The sequence below is a fragment of the Meriones unguiculatus genome, chromosome 10, assembly GCF_030254825.1.
Source record: "Meriones unguiculatus strain TT.TT164.6M chromosome 10, Bangor_MerUng_6.1, whole genome shotgun sequence".
NCBI lineage: Eukaryota > Metazoa > Chordata > Mammalia > Rodentia > Muridae > Meriones > Meriones unguiculatus.
In genome coordinates, this window is record NC_083358.1 from 76,386,605 (window position 1) to 76,398,630 (window position 12,026).

The window sequence follows — 12,026 nt, forward strand, 5'->3', positions numbered from 1 at the left end:
CTCAGAGCTCCTCCTTCTTTTATAAGATTCCCTGCACTCTGCTCAAAGTTTGCCCATAAGTCTCAGCATCTGCTTTGATACTCTGCAGGGTAGAGTCTTTCAGAGGTCCTCTGTGGTAGGCTCCTGTCCTGTTACCTGTTTTCTTCCTCTTCTGATGTCCATCCTCTTTGCCTTTCTGAATGAGGATTGAGCATCTTACCCAGAGTCCTCCTTGTTTAGCTTCTTTAGGTGTACAGATTTTAGTATGTTTATTCTATATTATATGTCTAATATCCAATTGTAAGTGGGTATATGCCATGTGTGTTTTTCTGCTTCTGGGATACCTCATTCAGTATGATCTTTTCTAGTTCCCACCATTTGCCTGCAAATTTCATGATTTCCTTGTTTTTAATTGCTGAGTAATATTCCATTGTGTAGATGTACCACAATTTCTGCATCCATTCCTCCATTGATGGACATCTGGGTTGTTTCCAGCTTCTGGCTATTACAAATAAAGCTGCTACAGATATGGTTGAGCAAATGTCCTTGTTGTGTACTTCAGCATCTTTTGGATATTATGCAGTCGGGGGTTTTAAATGCTCCTTCCTAGTTGTAACACTAGTTGGGGAGGGAACTGTGGAAGTGTCACCCTGCTGGAAGAGGAAGGTCAGGGAGGGGGGAACACTGAAAGTTATATCAAATCCATGCTCCCTGTGAGCCTGAGCAGCCTTCATCATAGGCTTACACCACCATGAACTAAGTTGCCATGTCGTGTCTTCTCCTCCATGATGAATGGACCGTCTGAAATCGTGGGCCAAAACAACATCCCCTCTGTTAGCTGTGTCTGTGATGTACAAAGTAACTAACACATGTGGAGTCCAAAGGCAGATAAGAGCCTTGTGGTTTGTCTTCCTTAGCAGCCTGCCCGGAACCTCTCAGCTCCATGAATGATAGCTCGCGCGAGGAGGTAGCTGCCAGCTCGGTTCTAGATTGATTTGTCTGTGTTCTGTAACCAAAGTCTCTAGCAATAGGGTCTTACCAGCGAGTTCTGGTGGGCAACCAAGAGACCCGGCAACAAGTATTATTTTGGGAGTCTCTTGACCTCCCTCCCCCCAGCCAACAACTTACAGGAAGGTGTCTATTCCAACTCTGTGACTCCTGGGGGCAGCATGATCTACTCACACAGAGCACAGAGTATTTCCATTCAAATTATCTTTTTCTTAATTATATACTTTAGCTGGCTTATAAAGTGTTACGTTTCATTTAGCCTTTTAAAATATCTTTAGCCTCAGTTAACCTTCCCCCCATTCTTCCCCGACTCTTATTCCCCTCTTGTTGCTTAAGCTTTTCTATACCTACAATTTCTCTTCTCTTGCACATTTCATGTGTTTTCCTGTCTTTACCCTTAAGCAGTGGTTCTCCACCTTCCTAATGCTGAAACCCTTCAATACAGTCCGTTATGTTATGGTGATCACCCAAACATAAAATTATTTCATTGCTACCTCCTAACTGTAATTTTGCTACTCTTGTGAATTGGAATATATATGTCTGGTACACAGAATATCTAATATGTGACCTTACAGGTTGAGAACTGTTGCCCTTAAGACATCACCTCCTTTAATTCCCAACCTCTACCTCTTCCTTGCTTGCAGCTTCTGTAAATGCTCACTCCAAATCAAATTAAAAAATCAAATTCAAAGCTATATCCACTTATGTTATAGGAGCTGTACAAAGTGCTGCTACAAAAGTGTCTTCTTGGCGGCACATGCCTTTAGTCCCAGCACTCAGGAGGAAGAGGAAGGCAGCTCTCTGTGAGTTTGAGGACAGCCTGGTCTACAAAGCAAGTTCCAGGACAGCCAAGGCTACACAGAGAAACCTTGTCTCAAAAACAACAACAAAGAGGGTCTCTTCATGGGCTAATAGTCTGTTTGAGAGGACAGTTACTAGGCCACACTGGTTTATAAATACTAAGACAAATTAGTGTATACTAGTGGAGCCAATCCTGTCTACAGGGATCAGCAAAGACTGCTGAGAGCAGGAAGAGGAGGAGCTGGGAAGCCATAGAAAGTGTGAAACCTTTCTCTGCAGATCGGAGGAGGATCTAGGAAGCCATGGAAAATGTGAAGACCCTGCCTGCAAAGTGAGGAATGGGAGGAAGAGTGAAGGAGGCGGCAGTTGCCTCCATGGAAGAACTGAAGGCATGCTGGATTGAATGGGGAAGGTTGAAAATTCTAGGGTCATTGGAGACCCCACTAAGTTTCATTGAACTCAGTACTTTACCCACGAACCCATCTCCCCAGCCTCAGAATAGCACATTGTTGAAGAAATTGCATGTTCCGCAGCCACTATTAAATTTTTCCCCCCCTCAGGTTACAAAAGCCCAAATTCCCCTGCCCCAAATAGATCAGTGAGGACAATAATGATTGCTGTAGTCAGTGGCTGTCCACTGGGGCTAAACTTACTGATGAGGACCAGAGTTCAAATCCCCAGGACCCACACAGAAACCACCAAGCACTGTCTGTGAGCCCAGCATTTTGGAGGCAAAGACTGTAGAGCCCTGGAGTAAGCTGGCTGGTTATGCTAGCTGGAGCAGGAGAGCTCCCTGTTTACTGAGAGACTGCCTCAAAACTAAAAACATGGATCATGATCGAGAAAGACATTCACTGACATGAAAATGTACACCTTGTCCCCCCCACGCTGCATGAGCTTTCATATATGCCAACACAGATAATCACACCCCGCCCCCAACAGAGAGTAAAAGTAAAAGTTGCAAAAAAAAAGAACGTTCTTCTTTCTGTGGTATACACTGTAAGTGCAGAAGCCTGTCGAGTGAAAGGCTAGCCCATTTCATCAAACGGATGCTGGTCCAGGGTTGTAGTGGTGTCCTTGTCTCCCTTCCCGAAAGGCTCCTGTCACATACCATACACATTGCTCCCTCAAGAGGTTCACTGGCTTCTAAAGTAACACAACTTCACTTACTTTGTCTGATGTAACCCAGGCAAGGGTTGCCACGTTGATGAATGAATTTACCGTGTGTGTGTGTGTGTGTGTGTGTGTGTGTCTGTGTGTGTGTCTGTGTGTGTGTGTGTGGCTTCTAAGTAGCAAAGAAGGATATGGTTCCATATCACATATTCACAAGACACATGCTTTAATATGGGAACTGGAATTAATCAATGCCCGCTGTACAAAAGTCTATTTTGCTTCAATCATTTAATCTTATCACCTAATTTTTTCCCCCCTTGAAAGCTTCTGGGAAATTTCCAGAATGGTCTATTGAACTATAAATGTGAATCTAATTATAATTTACAAGAAAGTAAGCCCCAGGCATGTTTTTACAGGTTTAGACTTCTCTGGTTAGTTCTCACAGCAGAAAAGTGAGGGGAAAATGTAGTTTTGGACAGGAGCTCTGAGTCCCATCCAGATTTCAGTGTGCGTGAAGGAATCTGGGGAAAATTTGCATTTACGTGAGTCCCATTAATATTTCTTCTTATGAAAATATTATAACTGCTGTAGCAAACATGGGGGCAGGAAGCACTTGGCTTTTGTTCGAGCTATCACTCGCGAACATTGTTAAATGGAAGCCACAGAGACAGAGGCCTGTGGTCTCAGGGTAATGAGCTATAGTCTCTTGTTAAAACAGAACTCATACCGTTCCGCATTCATGTATACTCTTAAGACTGCAAAGAGCTGTGCCCTTCCAGGGGCGGGGGCGGGGGTGGAGAGACAAAACCAAACCACAAAAGGAGTGCTTTTCTTGCCAAAGAATGTTTGATTGAGTGGCTCTTGAGAGCTCAAGAAGGCACAGCCTGGGTTTGGCTGATTTGCAGCTGCACAGGTATCAATCTGAGGAAAGTGCCTGAGACATTTAGAAGTTGCCACCTCTTCTAAGTTGCATTGGCGATCTAACTGTCTCTCCAGGTGTTCTGTGAGCAGTGAGACAAGTAGTGGCTCCAGTACTTCTACAGAGAACTGATGGAAGGGGTGGGAGAGCTGCCGAATGCAAATGACATCTCCTGGGTTCTAGTCTGGTAGTGGCTCGCTACGGCACATGCCGAGTAACGTTCGCTAAGGGTGGAAAAGATGCCAACTGCAGAGGCCTTTGTTTATTTATGAATAAGAGGTGATGACCATCCACGTTTGATGGATGAGGAAGTCAAGACAGCAAGAAGCTGAGTGGCTCGCCCGTAGTCACACAGCTCATTGGCGACAGACTTCAGATCTAGATGTTTTGACCCTGACGCACACCCTGCTTGACTTCTTGCTGAGCAGTTTCAAGGGTATATCAGAAGGAATTTGCAGGAGCTGAGAGTGGTGGTACATGCCTGTAATCCCAGCACTCCCCGGGAGGCAGAGGAAAGTGGATCACTGTGAGTTCGAGGGCAGCCTGGGTCTATAAAATGAGTCTAGGATAGCCAAGGCTACACAGAGAAACCCTGTCTCAAAAACAAACAAGCAAACAAACAAATAAATAAAATAAAATAATGAAGAAGGAATTTGTAGGCAAAGTTACAGGAAGAACTAAATTCTTTTTGCGTGGGTTCCATCCACTGTTTCACAGCTTTGTCTTATTTGGTAGAAGTCAAGCTAGGGCTGTCAGTTTCCAAGTCCCCAGTTGCTGTTTCTTTTCCTAATGCGTCTAAAATTTCCACTTGATTTTCTTTGAGTCTGTGCCAACTAAACGGGTACAAGCTAAAAAGCTGGTTTAACTTGACCTCAAGTAAGTCTCTGTCCATGTGAATTGACGGAGGCAGGTGCAGCTCCAGCTGGGAGAAGGGACTCACAGGTCGGCTGGAGATGAGGAGTGTGACACATTGAAGGTGGGGGCTAGGTTGGGAACACACAAAATGGTCAGGGAGGGACTTGAAGTGAATACAGGACTCAAGCTGGCTAGAACAGAGTTCTTTAAAGCCACATAAGCCTTTTAACTGGAATAACTGGACCAACAGCAGACACTTGGAAAAACAAACAAACAACAACAACAACAAAACAGCAGTGAGAAGTCACAGCTCTGGTGACAAGGTGCCTACTGACAAAGAGGCAAAGTCAAATGGGAAGTCCCCCTTCTGGAAGTCTCCAGGGTCTTCAGCTATGGGAGTCTTCTGCAGCAAAAGCCAGCTGGCTCAAATTCACTCTGCCACAAGACACACCCGACAGCCAGGGCTGGGGGAAGAGTGACAATGACAAGCTGGCAGCCAAAAGAACATAAAGCAGATTTTTATGGCCTGAAAACTGAGCTCATGCCACAGGGGAAAGCAGTGAGGGGCTATCACTTACAAAGGACCACGAGCTCTGGGGCTTTGTCAGCTGGAGAAAGCAGGCAACTCCTTCATTCTGTGTTGCTTATGTGTATCATGGGACTATCATTATACCCTTGGCAGTGTGGAAACATCCCATAATGTAACTGACTTACATGTCCATCCCGTCCGTCCTCCCTTGAACTTCCCTGATTTGAAAGGTTCAAAAAGTAGACCACGCTCACCTCAAACTCCTTCCATAGATGAAGCTGACCTTAAACTGCTGATCCTCTTGTCTCCACATCCCACTACAGATAGTCCTTGCCGGGTCCAAAATGCATAATTTTATTTATTTAAAGCTTTAACTTAAGTCATCTTTATTTAACTTGTGAAAACATTTTGTGCGTGAATGTGTTTATGTGAGTTTCAGGAAACATTTGTGTGTGTGTGTGTGTGTGTGTGTGTGTTGAGGGGGAGGAGATGGATATGTGTACCTGTTTGTGTGTGTCTCTGTGTGTGTGAGCATATGTTATGTGGGAGGGGTATGTGTGCCTGTTTGTGTGTGCCTCTCTGTCTCTCTGTCTCTGTCTCTGTCTCTGTCTCTGTCTCTCTCTTTCTCTGTGTGTGCATGCGTGTGTGCGTGCATGTGTGTGTGTGTTTGTGGGCATGTGTATGCAGACCAAAAGGCCATCAGGTCCCTTGGAGCTAGAGTTACAGTCATTTTCAGGGTCCTGACTTATTACATGAGTTCTAGGACTCAAATTCTCTGGTTCTCATGATTGCAGAGCAAGAGAGCTCTTAACTGCTAAGCCATCTCTCTAGCTCCAAAGTTCCTATTTTAGAAATTAATTTTAAATCTCACAGCTACAAGAAGGACTAAGTATGGGAGCCTTAAATTTCCAGGCACATAAATATTTATTGACTGAATAAATCAATGTTTGCCCTTGCTGAGACACTATGCCTCTGGTCGTTCTTTCTGTGTTATCTAGAATAAAATATTAAAATTATGATCAAAACACTACTTTTAAATTATTTAACTGAAACGTAATTAAGTAACTGTCATTATCATTTTGCAGGGTGCCTTGCAGTAGGCTTTGTGAAATTTCTCCAAAGCCTGATATGCTTTTGTGATAGTGAGAGAAGAAGGTTAGGGCCTCGTGGTTTACCTGTACCTGATCATACAATTAGATTTCTGCTCTTTCAGTGAGCTCAGCCTGTTAACTGGGGATACAATGGTTTTGTAGGAATTTAATGGGAATATTGCAAAAAGGGAGGAAGTGTGCAAAGCTCTTTGGTAATCATACTGTGTGAGCTTGGTGTGTCCATTGACTGGAATGACTCCGCACATGGACACACTTGTGGTTTTAAGTCTCGGAAATATCTCAGTTTCCAATCTGACAACATAGCTCAACTCAGTTTGTGTCAAAAAACTGAGTAATTTCAAGTTGTAGGAAATATTCACGTTTTTGCCACTGAAAGAAACTTTGAATCTTTGGGGGAAATGGTTGGGTCTGGGTTTGGGTCTGCAAGACAAAAGACATCCTACTACCAATAAGAAGAAAAACAGAAGTCATCCAAGACTACTGAGGACATGACAAGAAAACGTGGAAGCTATCTATGCTCACGAATGGGAGAATCTGAGAAGTCAAGCTATCAAGGACTCCAGCTGGATCAAATATATTGTGTATAGAGAAATCAGTGCATCCATAAAGATAACGAAAGAGTAAAAGAAGCAAGTTCAGGACTCAAAAGCATTTATGGTGGCTGTGTATCAAGACTGGAAACTGGTTATTTAAGCAAAGAATCAGAGACTTGCCAAACTGTCTCTATAAATTCAGTTCAGATTGCCTAAGGGAAGTGGGTCTCAATTTGTGTGTCTCGACTCCTTTGGGTCTGATATCCTGCCTATTAGATATTTACATTATGATTCATAACAGTTGCAAAATTACAGTTATGAAGTAGCAACAAAATAGTTTTATGGCTGGGGGTCACCACAACATGTGTTAAAGCGTCACAGCATTAGAAAGGTTGAGAACCAGTGACCTAGGATAAGGAATTTTTAAAAAAATTCTAACACAAAAGAATTCTAGTTAATATATGCAAAGCTGTCATCCCAGCACTGAGGAGGCTGAGGCGAGGGGATCACAGGTTCAAGGCCGGCCAGGGCTACAAAAGGAGGAGACTCTTCTGTCAAGCAAACAAAGAGACAGACAGGCATCTTGGAAATAATCATAGGCTTTATTTTAAAATTTTGCTCTCTCTCTCTCTCTCTCTCTGTGTGTGTGTGTGTGTGTGTGTGTGTATGTGTACTTGTGTTACAGCTTGTGTGGAATGCAGAGGACAACTTTTAAGAGTTTTCTTCTTCCACAATATGTCTGTCCTGGCAATCGAACCAAGGATGTAAGGTTTGCTGGCAAGCGGTTTTACCTGTCTCTCTGGCTCAGGGATAGGATATTACATGATAGAAACTAGTACTAAGTTTGCAAAGTTTTATAATACCGATTGCATGGTTATATAAGAGGAAGAAAATGTCTCTGAAAAAATGCTTTTTGAGCCAGGTGGTGATGGCACACACTTTTAATTCCAGCAGTCAGGGAGGCTGAGGCAGGTGGATCTCTTTGAGTTTGAGGCTGAACCAGTCTACAGAGTTAGTTTTAGGACAGCCAAGGCTACACAGAGAATCCCTGTCTTGAAAAACCGAGAGAGAGATAGCTAGAGAGAGCTTTTTTATAGTGCTTAAAGGTGAAATGTCATGTTTGAGCATTGCTTCAAAATAAATATGGTAGAAAAGTTATGCACTGGAATATGATCACCCAGTGCAATACTCTCGCCACCTTCTACATCCTTTCATCTTCTAAAACTCTCATAATAAAGGGTTTGATTGGTGGCTGATACAATGAAAATCCTAATCAAACTATCAGCAACATTTCAAAACATAGTAACTATGTCACATTACTTTTTTTAAAGGGCACATGTAGTTTTTACTGTGAGCCATTTCGGTAAGACCTGAAATAATTTTAGGATGTAAGATGTGGTTTTCTTGATAAGCAAAATTTATGTAATAAAAGAAAAGAGAGAGAGAGAGAGAGAGAGAGAGAGAGAGAGAGAGAGAGAGAACAGGAAACAGCTCATACTATTCTGTTGGCAGGACTACTAGACTGTGGTCTGAGGTCTGGGCACTAATGAAGGCTGACCTCGGTTGACTAGCTGCCAAAGGGCAGCTCTTATAATTGAAATGCAGTCACTGTCGTCTAATGGCAAAATAATCAGAAGCAGGAAGTGCACGGAGATCGGAGAGGAAATGTATGTCTAATAGAGATGAGCTTGATGTCAGCCCCACCGTTAACACAGACTGCTAAAGAAGGCTCCATAAATAGCTCGCCTACTCTGAATGGACAAATACATAAATGTGATTCCTCAACTCACAGTCGGGACAGCTTTTTTTTCCCCCATGGCGTCCTTATGGATATTTTTAAAACTGAAGCTAAGCGAATAGTGTACGCTTGATCATACTTCTAAGTGAGTAATATGCACCCATGGGTTTTGGATGACAAGTGCATATTTAGTTATCTGAGAATTTTATGTGAGAAATGCAGGCTGGGCTGTATTGAATATACTAATCTTTAGGGAGTTGGCTATGTTCCTGGATCAAGCTTCTTTCAGCAGAGAACCTGTATAGAATGGAGATCTTCCTTCCTTTTTTCCTCCCTCCCTACTTCCTTTCCTCCCTCCCCGCCTCTTTCTTTCTTTGAACACCTCACTGTGTAGTCCAGGTTTCTCGTTAGGTAATGTAATCTGGCCTTCAACTCCCAGCAACCCTGCACCTTGACATCCAAGCATGTTCTTGACAAACTTGACCATCAAAACTATGCCAGAGGAAGGCCGTCCCACTTTAAATTCAGGTGTTGAAGTTTGCCTGGAAATTATAAACTGTATTATGTAGAAGTGCTGATCTTTAAGCTACATAATACAGAAATTACTTTCTATTGTCTTAATTTTTTTTCACAATATTAATGTCAGAAGTGAGCCTATAGTGAAAATAAATAAATAAATAAATGAAATTACATTCTTGGGCAGGTTAGAAATATATCACTCAGCAGTAGACATTCAGGGGAAGCCTTCTTTCCTTCCCTCCTCAAAGGTCTTGGCTTAGTTTACATGAATGAATGCACAAAACCAAACTGAAACAAGATTGTCAAGCCAGATGTTAAACAACCCAGATTACTGAAATGCAGTTGTTTATCGTTATCTACAGCTCACCCTCTATGTTTTGATTATAGTTCATATTTTGAACAAAGAATGAGTTGAAAACTTTATTGACAGACACTTAGCGTGTCGTTGCTTGGAGTAAGTTCTAACAGCTGGAGAAGAGTAAAAAAATAACAGTAGACACAGCAACGCTGACTAACATTTATCTGCGGTGACCAGGTACCCACAGCTAGGCTAAGCGCTTTGTAAGTATTACATATGTCAGCTCTCAACAGCTACCCAGTCAGTGACATCATTATCTCCTTTGCACAAATGAGGAAACTGAGGCCCAGAATGGTCAAGTAACTATCCCCGATCCCAGCCAGACCTGTGGTTTCAAGCCTGAAAGAAGACACTCGGTAATCCCAGGCACTGCACCACAGGAGATGGCAATGTTCCCAGTGGGGTAAGAAACTGCTCCTATACAGAGGTCCAAAACACAGTCTGCTGGTGAGAAGTTAACACTGAGGGGCTGGGGAGATGGCTCGGCGAGGGATGCACTTTTCATGTCAGCATCGGGGCATAAGTTTGATCCCCAGCACCCAGATAAAACAAGCCGGGTGAGGTGGATCCCTGGAGCTCACTGGTCGTGAGTCAGGAACCAATACACTCTCAGCAATTGTGCTTGCTCTTTTGATTCAAAAACCCAAACCCCGATGCAAAGATTGGTCCTGTATGGGACTAAGTATGTTTACATTCCATGATGCACACACACACACACACACACACACACACACACAGTCTGCTGCTTTCTGGACCCATGTTCGGCTCCTGATAAAGGGAGAAACTTTCCCTCGCAGACCGTCTTACCTGGCCACAGATGCAGCTGTGTCTGGGGGCCACTGAGCCTGGCGCCTTAGAGAGTTTCCCAGGGCCACAAGAAAAATACAGTAAAGGGTTTGATAAGGCCTGGAGAAAGACCTCTGATAGACTTCAAGACAGCTGGCTCTCTCCCTGTGTTGTGATTTCTAGTTAGATGCAAGAGACTTGGCAGACGTCAGGGCTATCCGTGGGCCCACAATCCAGAAAAACAACAAAACCGAACAAAACCAAACTGTGCCCCAGAGGCCAGTGGCTCCCAGGCAGGTTACATAGAGATGAATAGATGAGTCGACAGGGCTGCTTAAGTCAGCTTGGAAAGCCAATTTATTTATGTTCTGTCGATTTCATCATTTAAAAACTCAGTTGAAATCAGAATTGCTTCTCACTTGGGGCCCAAGCGCTCATTTTGCAAAACCACTCTGACATCTTAGAGCGACCCATACGTAAGTAGAAGCCTTAGAGGATGCATGGCAAGGTCGTCTCTTTACTCGCAGAGGTGCTGGCTGCCTCCAACACCCACTGGAGTTTTCATAAATAAAACAGAGCAGAGCAACACCCGGCCCCGAGGGGGCGGGGAGTTTCCCCTCTAGTATGAAAGGAATTAGTGTAGTCAACAAGAAAAGAAGCTGTGTGTGAAACCTCAGAGGGGAGCACAGGGTTTCCACACCGGGGAGGCTGAAGATACCAGAGAGAGACGACGGAATCTTAGTGTGAGGAGGCAGGCCTGAGTCAGGAGGCCAGCACGCGGCGGCTTCCGAGTGTGTCACATTCTGTTGTTTGCTTCCGTGAAGAAGCTGAACTCGGTAAGTTTGTAACAGTGGAAACCCCACCTCCAATCATTAGGTGGAGCCAAGGGGCTAGTAGCAACCAGCGCTTTGTTACAGCAACAGGTACCCGAGCTGGTCACCGTAGAAAGTGGGAAGACTTACCCCAGCGGTTGTGGAGGTTGTCGTCTGCGACTGCCTGGCCCTCTGCTTTGGAGAGAAGCAGCGGAGACTTACAGTCAAGCCAACCCAAATAGGAAATGCAGACCAAGAAGAAAAGTTGGCAATTCTGTGTGTTCTGTTGGGTTTTGTGGAATGCCTGTGTTTGGCGGGGCCTGCCAATTTGGTGTCAGACACTTCCAGAAATCACCAAAGCCCCAGCATACAGATAGGTGAGGCCTGGAGATCCCAGGCACAGCAGGGCACTGAGGAGGAGCCACCTGGGTTACTTTAACTGAGCTGACTGTTGATGTAGGGGGGGCTTTCAGCGACCACTGGCTTAAGATACCAAATTGAAAGTTCTGAGCCCAAACCCAAGTCTGCCTGAGTATCAAGCTGTGCTAACATTGTTGTTTCCATCTTTTCCTTTTTTGTAGGGAGCCTGCTTAGGATATTTCTTAGTGTCAAAGCCGCTGCAGCACACATAGCTAGGCTTCGGTAGAGTAAGCTTGTATATATTTTTGCTTGGTGAATTCATTTCTGAAACCTGCTTCTTAAGACACACCAGAACAGAAACTATAACACATTCAAATTAGGTTTCTTGCTTACTACCCCCCTCTTTTTTATGCTAATTAAAATACTTTATACAGTGTTTTTTTTTTTTTTTTTTTTTTTTTTTTTCAGATCAGCCCTGAATTAAGAAAATACATTAGATAAGAGGAATTGAAAAGTTCTACCTTAAGGATACAAAGATGAGGGGAGGAGCACCATCGGGCTGTGGAAAACCTCCACACGCGTCAGGCTCTTGGGCTTTAAATAG